At 40.7% G+C, this 22026-nt stretch overlaps 1 pseudogene; it reads left to right on the top strand.

Moving 5' to 3' along the window:
• Nucleotides 1–17738, top strand: part of LOC127044723 (uncharacterized) — a 74313-nt pseudogene extending 56575 nt beyond the window's left edge.
• Nucleotides 17739–22026: the final 4288 nt, after the last annotated feature.

Genomic DNA, 22026 nt, shown 5'->3' on the forward strand with positions numbered 1-22026 from the left:
GGAACCTGCACTCCCACCCCAATTTTGTGAGCATTCATGGCTTGCCATACAATTTCTATTCCCCGATGTGGCCCTTGGGCCAAAGTTTGCCCACCCCGGGCATTGTTTGCACTCAAACTGTCCCTGTTTAGTGAATAAACAAATTTGTTCAGTATTGTCACATTTCAGCAGGACAAAATTCAGCATAATAAAAAACCCAACTAAAAGCCCAGAAGGAAAATTGGTTAAAATGTAATAAAATTAAATGAATGAATGCTGTTCCTCTGAAAAAAACTGGTAATGAAAATCCCTGGGGTGAGATCAATGTCTAAATGATAGTTTTTCACAGTATTAAAAGGTTTGTAAGTTATTACTACTATATTAGTTATTAGAATAAATAATAAAGAAATCAATATGTAAGCACTTAGATGTGGACATTATGTATCATAAGCAATACATGTTCATAAAAATCAGACTATCCTAATCAGTGCTAATCGTTTCCTTTAATAAAATTACAAGCTTGATGGACAAAGGTGATGCAGTAAATAAAGTTTACCTACACTTTGGTAAAGACCTTGTATTTGAGTTCTACACTAAGATCTAAAATTAGAGGGATGCTGAGCATGGATACAAAAGTGTCTCATAAATCAGTAACAAAAAGAGTAATTTCAAATGGGGAAAGGTTAGAAGCTGATTAAACACAGGGTTCTGGGTTAGGACTGATATTCCTGCCATCTTTGTTAATGATTTAGAGGACAAAATAATATATATTTAATCTATGGGTTTGAGTCTTCTCTCAAACACAATGGTGTAAATAAGGAGTAATTTCAATGAAGTTACACTGGTGTGAAATTGTGGGATCAGAATCAGGTCCTGTCTTCTGGCTTCCAGGCTACGATGGCATATGAGAGAGGGATGACAAGCAGGACTGATGAAGTGAGAGGGGAACTTCATTCTCTGAGGGGGATGATCTTTTCTTCTGCCACTGAGAAGATGTAGAGTTACTTACATTTTATGTATTTTATTAAATTATGTACTTGTGCCTCAAGTCATACAGAAGGGGATTTTTTTTTCCGCAGAGGATCTGAAAAATAAACATTTGCAGATGATACCAAAGTAGGACTTCCAGAGACTGTAGAAGTTAAACTGAGATGACAGCATGATCTGGAGATCTGTTAGAGATGGCCTTATATAAATAGGTGAAGATTTCATTGAGATAAGAGTGAAATATCATGCTTAAGGAAAAGAAAACACCTACTAAAAATTCAAAATGGGAGAGTGTCATAAGATGCCCCACCTGTAGCATCCTCCAGAAACAAACTGTGACAATGACATGCATACCTACCTCAGTTTCCCCTTGCAGAGTTCCTAGAAATAGTTCTTAGACTTTAAGTATATATAATCCTTTTGGAGTTAACATATTACCTCCCAGGCAAGCTGTACCTAGTGATCTTTGGTTGCAATACACCAAAGATCACAAAAGATTCAGGTTGCTTCCAGTCCCAAGAGACTAGTCACTTACCCCAGACCAATTTGTACCTCAGATCGCACACCAAAGATAACACTTGTAGCCAATCCTTTAGTAAATTAACTAAGGATTTATTAACTAGGAAAACAAAATGATAGCGCTATTTACAGGTTAAAGCAAGCAAGGATATATACATAAAACAGTTACACCCTATGGTTCCAAAAGGTGACAGAGTTGTAGCAATCTGTCAGCGCTGAATGTCTTTTAGGGCTAACCTATGGCAAGAAGTATGGGGATCTCTTGCTGCTGTTTAGCAATCTTTGCCCCCTGAGTCCAGACAGCCTAAAAGATCCAGTTTCTCCTTGTCAGGCATTTTTATCCCCTTCACTCCAGGGTCCAAACTGATGGGATGAGTTCATGCATAGGTCTCTTCATCCTGGAGGAAGTTAGGAATGCAGTCAACAGGGCCTCTGTCCCTTGATGCTAACAATACCTCTTTAGCCTTCAATGGGACATCTTATACAGGATGAGCATTTTACCTTGGTTAATGTTTCTCTTCCTGTTTGGTGTGTTACACATAGAGCCCTATCAAATTCATGGCTGTGAAAAACATGGCAGGGACCATGAAATCAGATCTGTGCTGTGAAATCTAGCTATTGGAGGAAAGTGAAAAGGACAGGGCTGGGGTCTTAGAAGGATTCACAGTGTGAATTCTACGGGAAAGATATGGAAACAACCAGTGATGAGCTGCCAAAATCTTAATAACTGGTTCCCTACCAGGTCTTTGGCGGCACTTCGGTGGCGAGTTCTTCGGTGCCACCAAAGACCCGGAGCGAGAGAAGGACCCACCGCTGAAGACTAGGGGTGCCGCCCAGTGAATACAAGCCCCATGTGGTTTTTTTACTTGTTTTTTTTTTTTTTAGTCATCCTTGCTGGGGCCCCATCGAAACTGCTTGAATCGGGCCCCGCACTTCCTAAAGCTGGCCCTGGCCGGGGGAGTGGTAGGGGCCAGCCTCAGCCATTCTCGTTGGGGCTCCTGCGAGGCTCAGAGCCTGGGGCAAATTGCCCCTCTTGCTCCCCACTTCTGGGTGGCCCTGGAGCAAACAATCAGTCAGTCAATTGCCCCTTGCAGCCATGCCTAGCAGCAAGTGCAGGGTAGGGGTAAGGGAACTAGTGCCCATGCTACTCCACCAGATTCTGACCCAGACCCCTATGAGGCTGATAAACCCTCTAATGGAAGTTCAAGTATCAGCTCCTTACACATTCCCTGGGTCACTTCCTACCAAAAAGCACATCACAGACATCTCCTTGGCCAGCCATGGCTCAGCATCCCCATCATTCTTTGCGGTCGGCTGGTCCTCTCCAGTGCAGCCAGGGTCCACCACCTCTGTGGTCTGAAGACTCAGTGGTTCCTCCGTAGAAGCCTGGGGTACACATCCATCCTCTTCCACAATGAGCTGAGCTACTCCCTTTTATATCATGTTTCCAGTTGGAGCATGCCCAGCAGAGGTGAGGGAGTGGGGACTCTTCCACCCACTGTGTGTGGTTTATCTCAGTTGGGCCAGTACAGAGTAGATATTCCCCATCACAGTGCTATTCAGGAAAGACAGAAATAAAGAGGAAGGTAGTTGAGTAGCACTGTATATTAATGATGAGGCAGACTCTAAAGAAAGTAGAACTGATGGAATGTATGAAACAGAATGTGGGAATTAATATGAGAATTGAAAGGTGGATAAGGAACTGGTTAAAGAGGAGACTACAATGGGTCATATTGAAAGATTCACTGTCATGCTGGAGGGAGTTCTAGTGGAGTCCTTCAGAGACTGGTCTTGGAACCAGTCTCATTTAACATTTTTCATTGATGACCTTAGCTCAAAAGATGGATGTCAGCTAATAAATTTTGTGGATGACACAAAGTTTGGAGGTATTGCCAATATGGAGGAGGACTGGAATATAGTACAAGAAGATCTGGAAGACCTTGAAAAGTGGAGTAAGAATTAGGATGAAATTTAGTAGTGCAAGGTTATGCATTTAGGGATTAACGATAAGATTTTTTATTGTAAACTGGGCCCTTATCAGTTGGAAGCAAGAGAGGAGGAGAAAGACCAGGGTGTATTGATCTATCAAAGAATAACTATGAGCCGCCAATGTGAGGTGGCTGTGAAAAAGGCTAATGCAGTCCTAGAATGTATCAGGCAAGGTATTTCCAGTAACTACAGGGAAAAGTTATTACCATTATACAAGGGACTGGTGAGACCTCATCTGGAAGAGGTGCATAGAAGCTCTACTCGGATGATCAGAGGAATGGAAAGCTTACCTTATGAGAAGAGACTCCAAGAGCTTGGTTTGTTTAGCCTAACCAAAGAAAGGCTAAAGGCAGATATGATTGTGCTCTATAAATACATCAGAGGGATAAATACCAGGGAGGAAGAGAAGTTATTTATGTTAAGCACCAATATGGACAAAAAAATGGAAATTAGACAAATGGAAATTAGGTTTCTAACCATCAGAGGAGAGAAATTCTGGAACAGCCTTCCAAGAAGAGCAGCAAGAGCAAAAAAACCTAACTTGTTTCAAGACTGAGCTTGATAAGTTTATGAAGGGGTTGGTATGATGAATCTGCCTATAATGGCGTGAGTATTGTCTGTGACTGCCAGTACAAAATAGGCCCAATGGCTGGAGACGAGACAATAGGTGGGTTACTACAGATAATTATTTCCCTGGTTTCTGCCTGGTGGGTCTTGCCAATGTGATCAAGTTTCAACTGATCACCATATTTGGGTTCAGGAAGGAATTTTCCCCCAGGTTAGATTGGCAGAGAGCCTAGGGGTTTTTTTGCCTTTCTTTGCAGCATGGGGCACAGGTCACTTGCAGGTTTAAACCAGTGTAAATAGTGGATTCTCTGTAATTTGAAGTCTTTAAATCATGATTTGAGGATTTCAGTAACTCAGCCAAAGGTTAGGGGTCTGTTACAGGAGTGGGTGGGTGAGATTCCGTGGCCTGCAATGTGCAGGACTTCAGACTAGATGATCACAATGGTCTCTTCTGGCCTTAAAGTCTATGAGTCTGACTCTATATCCTTCAATCCTAAATTAATATCTATTTTGAGGCTATTTGAGCTAATAACTATGCTGCAGATCTATCTGATTAAGTTAATGCAAGAGAAGATCTGAATAAGAAATTTGATATTTGGATAGCAGCATACTCTATGCATAATTAGAGAGCAAAACTAACTCTTTCTTCTTGTCTTATGTGTGATTTTCATTTTCAAAATCTTTTATCATCTTAACCTATTAAGAGAAGGTGAAAGTCACCCCAGGCCAATGCATCTCTTATGTTTCATTTAAGCACACAAAAAAATCTTAAATGGGAGTTTAGTGGTTCATAAGCTTTCTGCTGGCCCTGTGCACATGGATGAATTTCATCCAGAGGGCAGAGCCTTGCTTTTAAAAGCAAAGCTTGACAAACAAATAAATGGGATACTCAGAATAAACATTTTCCACTCACTTTCTGTTTGTTTGTTCCAGTTTGGATTTTATATTGTTTCTTTTGCTGTTGCTTTTGAAAGACGTGGAGTGGCCAGGGGCCAGTGACCTGCTGGTTGTGAAGATTCAAAATGTTGTTCCTTACCACAAAATTCTAAATGAATTACAGTTCCCAGATAAGTATCAAACATTGATACATATATAATAGGTAGAGCTGGTAGCAACCCTTTTAGTTTAAAGCAACCAAGAGTCCTGTGGCACTTTTAAGTCTAACAGATGTATTGGAGCATAAGCTTTCGTGGGTGAATACCCACTTCGTCAGATGCATGTGTCTGACAAAGTGGGTATTCACCCACGAAAGCTTCTGCTCCAATATATCTGTTAGTCTTAAAGGTGCCACAGGACTCTCGGTTGCTTTTTACAGATCCAGACTAACACGGCTACCCCTCTGATACTTGACCCCTTTTAGTTTAGTTAGTCTAACATTTTCCATTATAAGACCTCACTTTCATTGCTTATAACTTTGCCAAACTTTAATCATTTGGGCTGAAACCCTGAGGAGACCAGGACTGAGAAGGACTTACCCTGTAGTTGCTTCTCCTTTTTACCAGGGGCTGTTATGGCATGGAGTCCTGGAGTTAAGAGCAGGGAGACTCTATCCTGTGTTTTCAGTGTTCCCCAGGAAGAAAAATTGAAAGGAGTGTGAGAGAAGCTATGGGAGGTGGAGAAAGGAGATGAGAGATGAGGATGGGGGGAAGACTGGGACAGGAGCCAGGGTTGGGACAGAGGAGGAAGTAAGATCCTATAGCCACTAAAACACCTTCCCCTTCAGAACTTGGAATTGAACCCAGATTTCTTGAGACTCAACATTCCTCTGCTGTCAGCAAATACCTGTGAAAACCACTGGCAAAATGTGTATCTCATTTCTCTTCATTGGTTGGTGTCTACATGGAGGATCATAACATTTTGTTATAGGTTACTGCAATAGCTTAACTGGCAGAGATGTGTGTTTTATATGTAAAGGTTCCAACCCTGCAGATGGGTTGACAAAATGGAATTTCTGGATTTTTTTCCATGTCCTTAAAAAAAAAACTTAGGAAATTGCATTAAAAAACTACATCAAAAAATGTTTATGTTGCTCCCAACATGCCCTCTGCACTTGATGAGGGCTGAAAAGCAGGTGACATAAAGCCAGATATGGAAAAATCCTCAGCTGCCTGTGTAAGCAGCACAAAAGGAGATTCAGGAAGCCAAGGATGTGACCCCTTATTTTCAAATTCACACTTACAAATTACTGTAAATAAGGGTCCAATTTCCCTGCTGGTGTAAACTGGCACAGCTCCATTGATGTCCATGTTTTTTGCCATTCTGTCTTTATTTCTGATTGCTGCTAAAATAATGTGAAAGTTTTATAATATATTGGTGAAAATACCCAAAAGAACACCAAAGAAGGGATGGGAAGGGAGCTGGGTATATTAGAAGAGTCTTGAGAAGTCTCTTACATGGGACTGTGCTATTAATCACAGCAAACTTGCTCACTTTGGGCAGTTGGTGGTGAAGCATCCTGGTAACACCTGTACTTCTGCTCCTCATAAGAATACCATTTTTCCTGGGAAATGGCATTTATGCACCTTATTACCATATTGTGGGCCACAGCTCAGCATTATTATTTCAGAAACACTCAATCACTTCCCTACAGCATCCTCACTTTGTGGTGCTTTACACTCAGGAAGAAGACAGTAAAGGCACAGACTCCAGTACACTGTGTGGAACATGGTGCTCTGGATTTTGAATGCACTTGCTGGCTGCCCATCTGATGTTGCATATGCAGCACTGCACATCTCTCTTCTGCATAAAGCAGGATTGTGCCTTAGATTAACATGCTGAGGTGAAATTTTAAATGTGAATTAAGTGAGTCAATTACAATTTTTTTACTCTTCTTTGACACTGCTGTGATTTGAAACCCAGAGACTTCATCCTGCTTCTCTCTGAAATACCATGTAGCCAGAAGAACTGCATTCACACCAAGGGATTTAGAACAGTAGTTCTCAAACTTTTGTACTGGTGACCCCATTCACATAGCAAGCATCTCAGTGTGACCCCCTCTTATAAATTAAGAATACTTTTTAATTTATTTAACACCATTATAAATGGTGGCAAAGCAGGGTTTGAGGTGGAGGCTGACAGTTTGTGATGCCCCATGAAATAACCTCACGACCCCTTGAAGGGTCCCAATCCCCAGTTTGAGAACCCCTGAGAACAAGAAAGCAGACTACTGCAGCAGTGACAACAATACTGACAATTTGCTGCTGTCTCTTTATACAGTAATCAGCACTTTCTTGCAAGGCTTTTACTGTCTTGTTTACATAGCTTCAAATTGCATATTTGCTATTATGGATCAAAAGGATGAATTCATAAATATAGATATTTTTTCATTCTGTTGTTTCCACGGTAAAAGTTAGAAGCATATCAGATACCTTAGATGTGAATATTATCAGTAAAAAGATTTTAAAAAAAATCTAAAAGCCCATAAGTAGCTCTCCATAGTTGTTATTAAAATAAATTATGTAAGAGGATGACAGACTTCTTTTTATTATCAGTTATGCATAATATTATATTTTCCTCATAAGCCATTATATAGCCATGATGCTGTATAGGGCCGGTTGCAACCATTTAGGCAAACTAGGCAACCGCCTAGGGCGCCTAATGGTTGAGGGCGCCTAAAAGTCCCCTCAGGCAAGGAGGTGGAGTGGACGTGAACTGGATGGGGGGGTGCGTGGGAGGGGGCACGCAGGGAGGGCTGCCCACAGTAACAGCGGGAGGCGCACAGGAGAACAACTCCCCACCCCAGCTTACCTCCACTCTGCCTCCTCCTCTGAGCACACAGCCCAGCTCTAAGTCTCCTCCAATCAGCGCCGCAAGCCTGGTTGGGGAGCAGAATTAGAGCAGCGCTGGCATGATCAGTGGAGGAGGTGGAGCCGAGGTGAGATGGGGCGGGCTACCCAAGTAGGGTTAGCTTCTGCGGGGGGAGGTCTCCCTAGGCAGGGTTAGCTGTTGTGGCGGGGGGGGGGGGTAAAAGGGGAAGTCTCCCTAGGCAGGGTTAGCTGCCATGGGGGGGGAGTCTCCCCAGGCTGGATTAGCTGCCGTAGGGGGACAGGGGGAGTCTCCTTGGGTGGGGTAGTTGCCGTGTGGGGACGGGGGGGGATTAGCTCGCTTGGGGGGGCGGGGTTAGCTGAGTGGGGGGTGCAAGGTGGAAATTTTGCCTAAGGCGTGAAACTTCCTTGCACCGGCCCTGATGCTATATTTTATATAAACTCTAGTAACATTTTACATGTTTCTCTTTAGAAATAAAATCAAACTTCCTATCTTATTGTGTAGAATATATATTAAAAAAATAGAATAAATGATCCTGAGAATTATGTATCACTGGTTGTACACTACACTGAAAATTGGTTTCCTGTCATTGCAGTACTCTCAACAAACTTTGTCTTAGTGCTATACTGTTTCACCACAAAGTAATTCCAGTGGAGCTATTGCAGTATGAGTGTCATAAACAGATAGTTAAGGGTTAATGTCTCTCTTACCTGTAAAGGCTTAACAAACAGGGACCCCAAATACCTGACCAGAGGACCAATCAGAAGACAAGATACTTTCAAATCTCATGGGAGGGAAGCCTTTGTTTGTGGGTTTTGGGTTTGGCTTTGTTCTCTCTAGGTCCTGGACGGGACTAGAGGTGCAACCAGGTTTCTGCCAATCTCCCGGCTACAGTCTCTTATCTATTCAGATTTTTAAGTAAACAAAGGCGGTCATAGTCTTTTAATTTGTTTTTTTTTTTCTATCTGCATATGTGTACTTGCTGGAAGTAGCTTAAATTGTGTTTCTGCTGGAGAAAGTTTTTTTCTATTGTTTATAGTTGAAAGACCCTGTAACTTTTTACCATCTAAAGTGCAGAGATAAACCTTTTACTTTTTCTTTCTTTCTTATTAAAAGTTTTGCTTTTAAGACCTGTTTAATTTTTTTCTCCTAGTTAAGGTTCAAGGGAATTGGTGGGGAGAAGGGAAGGATAAATTTTCTCTTTGTGTTATATTCACGCAGCTTGTATTGCCTCTGGGTGAGGGGGAAGGTAACGCTCCTCTCTGTGTGGTGATTCAAAAAGTTGAATCAGGCAATCTCCTAGTGTTCCCAGGGCAGGAAGGAGCTGGGAGGAAGAAGGGAGGGGGGAGGGAATGGCTTATTTCCCTTTGTTGTGAGACTCAAGGAATCTGGGTCTTGGGGTCCCCTGGGAAGGTTTTGGGGGGACCAGAGGGTATCAGGCCCTAAAAATTCCTGATTGGTGGCAGCCTATCAGATCTAAGCTGGTAATTAAGCTTAGGGGAATTCATGCTAGTACCCATATTTTGGACGCTAAGGTCCAGAATTGGGAATTATACTTGACAATGAGGAACCCAACAACTAGCATTAATTCAAATAACTTTTTTTTTAATATTGTTGACTTCCCCATGTTTAGTTCAGAGCACTCCAGACTGATCTGAATCTTTGGAATCCCTATTGTTTTATTCACTTTAAGCCTCAAATCCTCTCAAATCCCATCACAGAGAAGGCTACATCTTCTGGATGGATGGGATACTCTCCAGAAGCCATAACTGATTAGATATTGGAGCAAATTGAGGCTTAGCATCTCACCAACCTAGTTAAGAAAGGTAAATCCAAGAAACCAAGGGGAATCTGTCATGTATCAGTGAATGTACTTCTTGTCTTGCAGTACATTTCTTGTCAGTAGATCTCAAAAATACTTTCTCTGAATTGTTTTACAAATGGGGAAAATGAAGCACACAGCAGGGAAGTGACCTGCCCAGTGTTACCCAGCAGGCCAATAACAAAGCTGGGAATAGAACCTAGCTCTTGTGGGTCTAAGGCCAGCGAGCCATCTACTAGACCACACAGCCTATCTGCAACAAATTCTGTATATCCAAGTTAACTTTTGTATAGCCTTTCAGTATGACCCCAGATCATACTTCTGAAGTGTCTGCCTTGGACTATAACGTCTCAAAATAGAGGATGAAAGCCTGTAATCAGACAGTTCAGGCAATTATGATAAATCTAATAAATAATGGCCACTATATTTACGCTGATCTTAGCTATTCAGATAACATTATTTAACACTTCCTATTTCTGAAAGGCTTTACCACCTTGGCTAACTGCCAAAGCAGCTGGTATTAGTGAAGGTTGAGATTTTTAAGGTAGTGTAGTGGATGAATTTTAAGTGAAGATGTGCGGCTAACTCCCCTGCGCTACTTTGAAAGACTCAGCCAAAGCATCTACTTAACTATGTCATTTAAAATAGAGTACGTTGAATCCAAATGACAACTCACAGTAGGCCTCTCTCAAGTGGAAATCTGCTGGCGTCTCCCTGGTCTCACTTATCCATCAAAGACAATTTTTACTTATGTGGGCTATGGTGCTCACTGAGTTCACTCAGAAAGTACTGTCCCGCTCAAGATGCACAGCAATACTGTCATTTAATTTTTAATCCTTATTTATATTGGAAATTGAATAACTGCATGTAAATCATTGGTTACCATGATGGCACCATTTCAGAAAGTCGTTATACAATGGTGTCTTCTCAATACTTCTTGCTTACCTACTTGCAGTAAATACATGGGATGCTGACACACAAGTGTTGATCTTTTTTGCCTGCATAGGTTACAGACCTCTGCACCGACAATTACAGCTCATGCCAGGTACAGTTGCTCCATTTTTTCACTCTACCCAGAGTAGCTTCTACAGGAAATCAGTTGCTACTCACTTGTCCTCAGCTACCCAGCCCTATCAGATGTTAGAGCAGCAGAGGGCCTCTTATCATCTGAAACAGGTATAAGCTCTGTCTTGGAAGACAGTGGGTGGATGGAAGAATCATTCAGCTCCTCAGCATCCTGCTGGAGAAATGGAGTCTAACTGCTCGTTTCTTTACACCCTTTACAATTGAGTTACATCAATTCACATTTTCAAGGCCATCTTTTCAAGGAAAAAGACTAGAAACTTAACTTGTTTAACAAAAAAAGGAAAGATTATATTCTCCTTCTTGGGCCTAATGGCCAGCTCTGTGAACAAAAGAGGCTCACAGCAGCCTCTTATGGCTCATTTATGCTCTGTGGTATTTATATGTTTTATCCAACTCTCTGCCTAAATGTGAAAATCCAGAAGGTAATCTTTGTCCATTGTAACATATTCAAATTGCTTTATGACTATAATATATTAATAAACCAGGTCTCGACAGAGCACTGCCAATCCTCAGTATAGATCCATCATTAAGTGACAGCTTAGCAATGCAGAGTCCCAGGAAAAGTTGTGTTCAGCATTTTTTCCCCCTGATCAAACATCTGATATAGCAATTTCAAGCGAAGAATGAGATCCTTATGCCTGGAAGGAGGCAGACAGCAACTTTAGAAGATTTTCGTAAAGTATGATTTTTGCTCTATACAAAAGTAAGGAGGGAATGTTAAAATACTAGCAGTTGTGATTTTTATGTGTTTGCTATTTCTTGCAGCAAGAATTGTGGTTACATTCCCATTTCTTTGTTTAAAATTTGCCAGTATGTTTTTCAAACATGAATGATCCCTCCCTTCACATTTTAGCTGTCTGGCGTAATTCTTTTTTTTCTCCACTCTAATGGTTAGTGGTAATCTGGGAAATAAAAGTATGTAATCTGGGAAATAAAAGTATGCTCCAAAAGCTGATTTAAAATGAACTAAAAGACTAAAACACTATTTTAGTGATACAGACAAATTCCCCTTATTTACTGTTTTCTGAACCAAAAGTTATGGCCTCCCTTAATAGCAATTTCTCTAAATTATAAAGGAATAACAAGGAGCCCAAGCAATAGATACACTAAGAGCAAAAGTAAAGATGAAGATTTGTTGAGCCAAAACATTAATCAAGAGTGTTAAATTATGCTGTATATTATCAGCTCGAGAGAAGATACTACAGTATGTTGAAAAAGAAACATTCTCACATAGAGCCCATGCCACCAGTGTAACACATAAGAGCCTTAGTATCTGACTGACTGAGAGATAAAGGATTATGGGTATATAGGATCTCTTTTTGTAGACTAAACTTAGGGTAAACCACAAATGTGTGTCTGCAAACACAAATCTGTGCAGTGTCTAGACTAGCATTTACAGTTCTGTTAATTGACTTGAGTTAATTGACAAGCTTTTAATTCATGTTAAAACAAGAACACAACTTTAGTTTAAAAGAATCTTAAAGGCAAAACACAATACCCATTAAATCTCCACACTAAAAAAATAAGGGTTTTTTAAGGGTCTTCCCCCATGTAATGAAATATAATTTAGAAAATTGTTGAATTGAGAGAGCCTGATCTCGGAATCCTTACTGAGGTGGAAAGTACATTGATTCAAATGAATTAGGATTGAAGGATAGGTGCTAACAGGAATTAAAGTATAATGCTCAAGAAGATAAAGTAATTCCTGCTAGGAGTATTAAGCAAGAAGTGATCACATAAGCACATTAACATCATTGCTGGGCTGCAAAATTTGCCCTCCTCTCACCCAACAAGTTTCTTTATTGTTGTGATTCTCCCAAGACATACTCCTTACTTTTGAATGGTCTGATTCTCAAAGTAAATAATTGTGTCTGGCTGCAAGGAGCTCTCATTTTAGTACTTTCTGTGGTGGATATCCCTACAGTTGGCATATCTACCCCATTTCCCCTGACAACATTAGACTTTTTCGATGGCTTTGTACTGGTATAACATTGGAATGTGTAGTGGGGAATCAGGCCTAATGTTTGTTCCATATGTCAGCAGTTGAATTCATCTAGGGGAGGTAAATTTCCTGATGAAATGTTGTGATGTGATAAGAAAATGAGTGGCAAGTTGTGAAAGCCAAAAGTTACCACCATCAGGTTTGACAAACTTCTATTGGAAACTGTTTCAGATACCACAGTAAAATGTAAGTTCTCTGAAATATGTTAAGTGCTGAAACACAGAGCTTACAAAATACAATGATCTCAGCGGATAAGAATCTTAAAACCACTTCTACTAAAATGGATAAGTGAGTGACAACTACCGAAAAACTTCATGGCACTGAAGAGTTTACTCAGGATTTAAAGAAAATTATGCAAAAAACAAGATATAACCAGTTACAGATAAATCATTTGACCTTTGAACAACGAATGAAACAGCTCGAAAAATCAGATCTGGACAAGAAATACAGGAATGGGGAATTGCAACTGGCAAAGTGTTACTGGACCCAGTGACTTTTGCCCAGAGTTTAACTAGATCCATTTTGAGACATATCACAAGGATGTGTTGCACTTCATGACTTAAATTATTAGGTTTCCTCCCTGCAAAAAGTGTAGAAAGAGAACTGAAATAACCACAATATCTGACAGTAGGGTTAGAGTCTGAGATCTTTAAGGAATGAAGAGACAAGGAAATCCAGTAAAAAAACTTCCTTCCTGATTTTAGGCCCAGACACCAGGCAACAAGATGGAACTGGCGAGTGTTAAGTTACTCAGTGAAGACTGCACACAAAAACTAAATATTTATATTCATTGTGTCTTTTCTCATATATGCCACCACTAACTCCTCTCTCCCCCAACAAAGAGTATGGAGTTGACATCAACTCTGTACTGAGCATTGGGTAATGATCAGTTTTCACAATGGAAAGAGGATCCTCCAAAGATCTGTATTGGGACTTGTGCTGTTCATTATATTCATAAATCATCTGGAAAAGGGGTAAACAGTGAAGTGGCAAAGTTTGCAGATGATATAAAATTACTCAAGATAATTAAGTCCAAAGCAGACTGCAAAGAGTTACAAAGGGATCTCACAAAAGAAGCTGAATTGGCAGCAAAATGGCAGATGACATTTAATATTAGTAAGTGCAAAGTAATTCAAATTGGAAAACATAATCCCAACTATACATACAAAATGATGGGATCTAAATTAGCTGTTACCACTCAAGAAAGTGATCTTGGATTCATCATGGATAGTTCTCTGAAGACATCTGTTCAGTGTGCAACAGGTCAAAAAACATTAGGAAAAGGATAGCTAATAAGACAGAAAATATCATCACGCCACTTTATAAACCAATGGTATGCTCACACCTTGAATACTGCATGCAGTTCTGGTCACCTGGAAAAATATATATTAGAACTGGAAAAGGTACAGAGAAGGGCAAAAAAAATGATTAGAGGGGCAGAATTTTCCATATGAGAAAAGATTAAAAAGACCGGGACTGTTCATCTTGGAAAAGACATCTAAGCAGGGATATGACAGAGGTCTATACAATTATGAATAGTGTGAAGAAAGTGAAGAGGGAAGTGTTGTTCACAGGAGTAACATTTACATAACACAAGAACCAGGGTTCATCCAATGATATTAATAGGCAGAAGGTTTAAAAATAATATAAGGAAGTACTACTTCACACAACACACTGTAAACCTGGGAACTCATTGCCAGGGGATGTTGTGAAGGCCAAAAGTATAACGAGATTCAAAAAAGAATTAGATAAGTTCAGGAGGGATAGGTCCATCAATGATTATTAGTCAAGATGCATACAGTCCCGTACTCTGGGTGTTCCAGGTCTCTGACTGCCAGAAGATGGAACTAGATGACAAAGGATGGATCACTCAATAATTGGACTGTTCTGTTCATTCTCTTTGAAGCATCTGGCACTGTCCACTATCAGAAGACACAATACTGGACTAGATGGACCATTGGTCTGACCCACTATGGCTATTCTTATGCTTTTATTGGTGAGACCATTCCTGGAATACTGTATCCAGTTCTGGTATCCACAAGCCACCGGGACGCAGTAGAATATCCAGGCCATCTCATTAGAGATAATTAATTAGAGGCCTTTTAATCTAGGGAATAAAGGCATAACAAGTTCCAATGTTTGGAAGTTGAAGTAAGAAAAACTGAAACTTGAAATAAGATGCAACTTTTAAATAGTGAGGATAGTTAATCATTATTAATGAGTTCGAGGGACGTTGCAAACGCCCTTAATCTTCTTGTCTTTGAATCAAGAGTGGGTTTCTTTCTAAAAAAAATACTCTTTTTAAGCCACAACTTAGTGCGCTTGATAATGTTCATTTATATAGCAGGGAAGAATAATTCCCTAGACTGAAGAAGTTACTGGGTGAAAAATCTATGGCCTGTATTATGCAAGAGGGCAGTGGACAGTTATAGTGTGTCTTCTATTATAAGAACTCCACTGCAAATGATACAGTTTAGAACTCTCCAGCTGTAAGCACCTGGCAACTTTTCTTGTTGGTAAGCTCAGCAGAGGTGACAGGTGGAACCTCGACTATCCTTTATCATTCATTATTGTAGCTATGATTATTGCTTCATGTAATTTAAGTCTTGACAATGGGCTTGGCATTGTACTAGGCATATATAGAGACAATCCCCATCCCTGAGTTAACAATACAAAACTACTCTACTCCTAGACATTGTTCTGCCAGGTGAGAGCTGAGGCACATTGCAAATCACTGTGGAGAAATTTTCATTGCCAGTGCTCTACTGGATCAAAGGACAAATAAATGACTTAATTCTCCATGACTGTTTGGCTGGCACATTTCATGTTCATTACATTGACATATGCACACAATTAATAATTAGAAAGTAGCAGAGCAACTTTATTTAAAAATCCATAACAAACTCCTATGAGCTAGCATTCTGGAGGTTGAGAACATAAAGAAATGAGACATTAGAAGATTACAGTTGTGGGTCCTTTTTTTCCATTCTGTGTAATTTTTCATTCATCTTTTTCTTGAATTTGGGTTTGGGGGCAGTTAATTTTAGGGAGTTTGCTGTGTCGATGATTGTAAAGAATCATCACAAACAAAATAAAGAGGTTCTCACATGAAAAATTAAAATATCTAAGTTCCCACTTATCTTTCCTTAGAGTCTGAATTTCTATCTCCTCTTACTGCTGTTCCCAACTAATATTACACTGTCATCAGAACTGAAAAATCAATATAGCACTTATTGCACAGAACGGCACATCTACTGCCTTCAGCTGAATATACACTGACTATTCGAGATACATGGCACAGTATAGACATTCAAATGGTTAAACTTTTTATAAAAATAGGTATTTGGTGAACCAAAAGAAGATAATGGTGCCATCTCTTCCCTCTTGGTAATATTACAGATAAAAAAACCCTAATATCTAATCATCTAAAAAGAAATCAACACACATTATGGGCTTTATTCCCCTCCTGCCTTGTATCCTGTGCGTGAATGACTGTAAATGTGCTACTATTTTTTTTGGTAGTGTTTGCATTCACTTCACACTACTGTAATATCAGGGCTTTATTATTATTAAAGACGGCGGCATGATTCACATAGCAATATTAATAGTGGAACTGAATGAATTGATAGATTAATAGAATACATTTATTTTCATTTGTCCTTGACATCACTGGAGAAAATGTCACCAGGATTTCGATATTCAAAAAAGGAGAGTAAAAGTATAAAACATAATGGCCTTTGTCACGTCAATTATTCATCTTTTCACTAGAAAGACTGAAACAATGTTTAAATAATAACATGTTTTTGCCTCCAGATTGAATCTTTATTCCTTATGGAATGAAAGAGGGTTTTCTAAAGGGATATTATAGCATGCTCAGAAAACTGCCACTGAAACAAACCTTTGAGTATTTTAGAAATATAAAATATGCAAGACTTTTTTTTTAAATGGAGTGCCATAGTCTTGGTTTTCCGATTTGTCATCCTTTTATATCCAGGGTTGTTACTGTGTGACTGCTAGGGTGCACAGCTGAGCAGGACAGATCAGAAAGAGTTCTTTAAGGGCTCAGCAGTCACTGTGATGTGTATGCTATGAACAACTAGACTTCCAGGGGCACCATGTTACTGCGAAGGGCCGGCTCTGCTCCCAAGGCTCTTCTGGGCCCAGGCTGCTCCTGCTGCCTCACTCCTGCAGCTCCAGCGCCTGCTGCTCCGGGTGTTCAGCACAGAGATGGACCCAGCTGTGGCAGCAGAGCCAGTTGCCTTTGCCACCGAATCGCGCTTTAAGGAGAAACCCAGGTATCTAGAGATGGTAGAGTACATCGAGAGATACGGCGACAAGCCCATCTGATTTGGCTATCGGCGTAACAACAAGGGATCCATCCCCCCTCAGAAGACCCGAAAGTCCTGCATAAGAGGAAAGAAGATTGCGGGGAACCCCTGCCCTATCTGCCGAGACCAGAAACTCCACGTGGACTACGGGAACGTGAAGCTCCTGGAGCAGTTCATCTGCTCCCACATGGGTGTCATCTACCATCCCACATGCACAGGTGTCTGCATGAAGCAGCATAAACGCTTGACCCAGGCGATTGACCAGGCTTGTGACCATGGGCTCTTGAGCTTCCACATCCCCTTAGTGATGCTGCAGGGCAAGGACTACACCAACCAGCACCAGGCTGTGACCAAGATGCCCCCCACTCCCTCCCTGCAGAGCCAGACACCCTGGTACCTCTGGTATTAGTGGTAGCAGCTGCCTGAAAAGGACATTGCCAGGATCCGCAGGATATACAAGGACTATCTGAAGGAGGAGACCGGCCCAGCATGAGGGCCCAGGGCAGAACTGGATGGAGTGTCCTGGGGTATGGGGGATGGGCAGCTTCTGGGGGAGCTCAGGCCTTCGGCCTCACCTGATGAGCTGGCCCTAGTCCCAGCCCCTGCAGGGATAGCGCTGAAGCTGCCCAGCTCCTGGCCATGACTTGTCCAAACCTTCAATGGGGAATAAACCAGAAGATGCTGAAAAAAAAAATTGATACTTTAGACAGATATACATGTAGGAAGGTAGCTAGGTCCGATAAATGACTTGGACTTCTGAAAAAAGTTGGGGAAGAAATCATGCATGCCTCATTTTCAGAATGCATAGCTGGCATAAGTCAACATAGCTCTGCTGACTTCCATGGAGATACGCCATTTTACACCATTTTAAGAATTGGCCCTCTCTTTACCCCAGACTATTCTGCGATACTGTATCCAACCAGCCTTTGAACATCTCTACATTCAATATCCATAAATGTGCTTAATTTGTACATTATGTGAATGTAACCCCTATACATTTGCACTATTATATCAGAGACTCAACTGCCATTCAGAGTTAGGATTAATAGGATATACTAGGTGCTCTCAAAACACTAAAGAAATAATTTGTGTGCTTAGACACTCATCATCTAAGGACCAGTAAGTAGACAGCCCTTAGGGACAAATGACCTAGAACAAGAATGAGCAAATTATGTATAATTTATACACAAGTCCACTACATTAATTGTTTTTAAGAGCAACTTAAACATAGTCAGGGTAGGGGCCTTGTGGATGAGCTCAGGTGGTCATACTAAGTATTACAGAGGCTCGCTGGAAGAAAGCGTTGACGTGATTCTGTGAGAAGCTGCTGGCAAGCAGGTGTGCAGGGAAAGGCTGGGAGCACTGGTGTGTGTGTCTGAGGAGCAACATGAAACTTGAAAACACAGGATAAGTAGAGAAAGACTGAATTATGCTGCATTTTGAAGACAATGAGAAGCTTAAAATGTGATATGATGGTGGATATGGAGCTGTGGAGAGATTCAAAGATGAGCTGTAAGCTGACTGGTACTACTACCTGCTCATTTTTTGTGCAGTGTGTTCAGTTTAGATGGTGGTATCATCTGCCCATAATAGCACCTATCCCGGGCTCAAGGCACCTTTACAAAGAATTAAAAATACAATCAAATCAAATGTAAAGCCAGCAGCTCCTTCTCACTCCCCAGCCAAAGAAAAGGAACAATCACAATGAAATCAAGTCCAGAGACTTTCTCCTTCCCTGACAGACACCAGCCCTAAATGTGCCCTTATCTCCCCAAAAGAGATGGGCCTGCAGCATGCCCTGAAGGCTGGCAACTATTAGGATGTCATTTGCTCAGTGCAGATGCCAGATGCAAATGAATCCAGCTGAATAAAATACTTTACAGAAAGGTGGAGGAGAAAATTTGTCTCCATCCCAGGAAAGGCAAGATGTGGAGCCTTAATTGCTGGATAGAAAGGATGCCTTTCCTCAGGCAGCATGAGTTTTGTAGTTGTGTGTGGGGGAGGGGGGGGTTGTGACACTGTATCCCACACTCTGCCTCTCCTGCAATCTGTTCGTACTAGGACTCTCCATCTGTTTAGTCTAAACAGCCCTCCAGTTGCTTATATGTTTGTTCACAGATGTAAGTAGGAGGTTGACTGCAGGTTTCCAAAACTCAAATCCAAGATTATGAGACACATTTGCAAACATACTTGCATACAGCAGAGTCTTATCTTTGTTCTGGGAAATGACCTATTGTTTGACTTGCTAATCTTTTCCATTTAAATTGAAACATGGTGGTGATACATAAACCTATAAAATTAAATCTGCACATATCTTTTTAGTTAAGTCAAGAACCACAAAATATACAAAGACATAAAACTTTAAGGACAACATCCAGATAATCATTATATATAACAGACATTTGAAATCAAATTTATTTGAGTGGAAATGAAATTCTGCAGGGAGCAAAGGAAAATTTGCATTACAACAAACTTGGTCTTCCTCCAAGGAATCTACAAGACCTAGAAATAACACTGTACTTTTCAGTTGACTCCTCAATAATACTTTACATGAAATCAATTACTGTATGGGGGGCACAGATCAATGTTCATGTCACACTTCCCATTAGTACCCAGCCCAGGCCAGGGAATCTAATGATCCAACCAGTGGACCAAGGAACGTGCCACCCGAGGAATGTTGTGCATATGCTAAAAAGAATTAGTGCATTTTATCAATGAGTCAAATCCTGAGGTCCTTTCTCTGGCAAACTCCCACTGATTGCACCAAGGAGGCAGCACTTTAATTCCCATCAGGACAAATTCTTCAGTCCTTACTCAGTTTCTCTCAGTCCTCAGGCAAACTCCCAGACCATCTTGTTTTTCCTCAAACAAGCCCTGATTGGCTGGAAAGTAATCAAACACAACAGAAATGGTACAGAACAGAATGCACCAAAACCCAACTGTCCTGTTTTGGCATGAAGACAGTTCGATACCATAATATTTTGCACAATGTAAAGCAGAAGTTTCTCCTCACTCTACCAACAGTTGTAGATTATAAGATTTCAGTCTAAAAGTAAGATTCAGGACCACTTACCTTCATGGCTATTCCAATAAAGCTTTTGAAGTTTTGCAGGAATAGCCCTTAGGCTAGGTCTTTGATTATTATTTTAGACCACATATAGACATATTTCATTGGGCATAACTACTTGATCACTGAATCACAGAAATCTGGGCTGTCCAATTCATTCCTGGACATAAAGACTGTGTCAGGAATGAGGGCCTGCAGCTGTGCTGGCCCTGTCCAATGAGTGCAGCTGGGCCACAGAAGAACCACTGGATTGGCTAAGGCAGTCAGATGACTTGCACCTAAGCTCAGCAGCTGCAAAGGGCTAGTGGCTGTTCAGTATGGGTAGCTGTGGGCTCTCTGTCTTGCTGTGTTTGCCACATTCCAAGCCCTGCTCCTCTGCTGCTCTAGCCTGGACTCTGACCTCCATCCAGCCTTGCTCTGGCATGGACGCTGCCCTGCACCTGGCCTTGTCCCAATCCTGTCTCAGCTTTTGCTCTTGCTTTTATTTGTGCATAGTGGCTGTCACCCAAATGGTATCACAAAATGAGTGCAATCAGGGTGACCCAACTAATTACTGTTATCCACAAGAAATCATCTTATACAGGAGCTGTGCATGATTTTTTGGATATGAGGAACAACCACAATGGCGTAAGAAAGGGTAAGGCCTTTGAGAGACTTAAAAGCAAATAACTAGCCTTGAAAATTAGTCCTATAATAAACAGGCAGCTGGAGCTGGCATTAGAAGTTTTGTTGAATTTGGAAAATAAAGTGGAGCAGAGGGAAGTTGAACTAAGGTACTTTCAGGCAGTCCAAAGAAAAGTCTGTTAAGGTAATTAAAGTGTATGAAGGCAGAGCACAAGTTTTATAATATAGTCCAAATGGAAGAAGCAAACCTTGGTGACATTAAAGCGTGGTCCTACACTGAAATGTGACTTTGCAAAAATTGCATTTGGACTAGCTCAATATTTATATTTCATGAAATCCAGATCAAATTTCCTTGATTTAAAGTAGAAAAAACAAAAACAAAACACACACACACAAAATGTATTCCAATTCCAGCCCTGAAAATTCAACCTGGAATCTGTAAGTCAGTTTGAGTACCTTCTGGCACCTGCATCACCAACATTAAATATAACTTTGGTAATGTTTCTTTTGATATTGCATGAACCAGAATTTGCTTCAGTCTCCAATTAGTGCAGTGTTAACAAGAGTAAAAAGCAGTAACAACTTATTTTAATCAGTGAAGTAGGCAGATGTGACTGTCAGTATGCAGCAGGAGCAGATCAGTTAAGTATACACCAATTTTAGTTGCTCTTTAGGATAAAACCACATTTTAAGAACATATGGGACAGATCCTTAGCTTTACACCATTTATTTCAATAAAACTGTCAGCTAATATCTGAGATCCTAGCCCATATGTTTTTAAAGACAAAGATCTGAATTTCCCATGATATCCTAGTTTCTCACTTCTGGTATATTAACTTACAGGTGTCAAAATGCACCTTAATATCAGGCATCCTTTCTGAGATCTGTAGTGACAGATCAGGCTTCTGTTTAATCTGCATTCACCTGGAGGAAATTTTCTTAAAATGCAATAAACAAAATCAACGAATAAGTGTAATGTGTGGTAAGTTTTTTGTTGCAGAGATATGTGGAAACTTTTACAGTTAATATGCCCTGAAAACCAGCAAAATTTGCCTTTCTGAAAATAGTGTTCTTTTTGTAAGAAAACAGTGTATATTTCACATCAGAGGGAAGGGCTAAAGGTCAGTGATGAATTCTGCTTTCTGAAACATATGGTCTCAATCTGAATCTTAATGACATGATCAGCAGAGTACACCCTGCCAACCAGAAAAGTTAGGAGGTGGCTATGAATCCAACAGGATAATGGGAAAAGAAAATGGTAAAAGAGACTATCAACAGTGAATTGATGAAA

Source organism: Gopherus flavomarginatus, chromosome 2 (genome assembly GCF_025201925.1).
Source record: "Gopherus flavomarginatus isolate rGopFla2 chromosome 2, rGopFla2.mat.asm, whole genome shotgun sequence".
Taxonomy (NCBI): Eukaryota; Metazoa; Chordata; order Testudines; family Testudinidae; genus Gopherus; species Gopherus flavomarginatus.